Source organism: Galeopterus variegatus, unplaced genomic scaffold (genome assembly GCF_000696425.1).
Source record: "Galeopterus variegatus unplaced genomic scaffold, G_variegatus-3.0.2 Scaffold10712, whole genome shotgun sequence".
Lineage (NCBI taxonomy): Eukaryota > Metazoa > Chordata > Mammalia > Dermoptera > Cynocephalidae > Galeopterus > Galeopterus variegatus.
Window position 1 is genome coordinate 11,039 of NW_007736823.1, and position 956 is coordinate 11,994.

Sequence of the window (956 nt, forward strand, 5' to 3'; positions counted from 1 at the left end):
TGATTGGTGCAGGATCCTGGGCTTAAGGTATTTTCCTCCCTTCCCTCAGGAGCAGTCATATTTTGTTTCTGCCCTCACACAGTGGCTCCAGTAGTAAGAGTTGGTGCCCCTTCTCAGTAACTTAAGGCCTTTGCTTTGTATGAGAAGAGGGTTCAGGGAAATGGTGTTTGTTCCTTTTGCCTCATGGCAGCCAATCACCTCCTGTAGACCTGTGCTACCTAAAGTGATTTTATATGGTCTCCTGCCCTGCCCCTCGTGTTTCTTGTGAGCACCTGCTGGAGGCTATGGAGAGCTTATGTGTGAGTGCAAACTCTCCTCATAGCTAGGGTTCTCAATTATCCTAAACATATCCTAGCCCATATTTGGCTTTAGGAATTTATTAAAATGTTAGTTGTTTACTTTCTTATTTGCTTCTATGGTGATCACCTCTTTCTTTCTATACTCTGCCAAGAGTGAGACAGTTCCTGTGTCCCATCACTTCTCAGAGGGCCTTTCACTCTTTGGAATTAGTTATTTTGGTTCCCATGACTTCTGTTCTCTGGCAGATTCAAAAGATATGATCTCATAGGTTATCCCAGTTTTTTCTTGTAGTTAGAGTAAGAGCAATGTTCTCTTGCAGCTTTCTAAATTTTAAACAGAAGCAGAACACACAATTTTTTTTAACTAATATTTCATATGATTAGAATTTATACTTTAGAAGGATTCATCAGATAGTATGTAAAATGAATTTGAGGTGATATGACATGTCCTATATTTGAAATACTGTCACCTATTTTTTTCCTTTGAACACTCAGCAGCTCTGGTGAGCTGTTCAGGAAGCTACCCCTGACATTCTCTAAATGTCTTTCACCTGTGTTTCTGTAGCATGCAATGTCTACTTTTTGGAACACCAACCAACTTTTAGACAGTCATGTCCCTAACAGAACTGTCTCTGATTCATCTTTATACACTCCAGC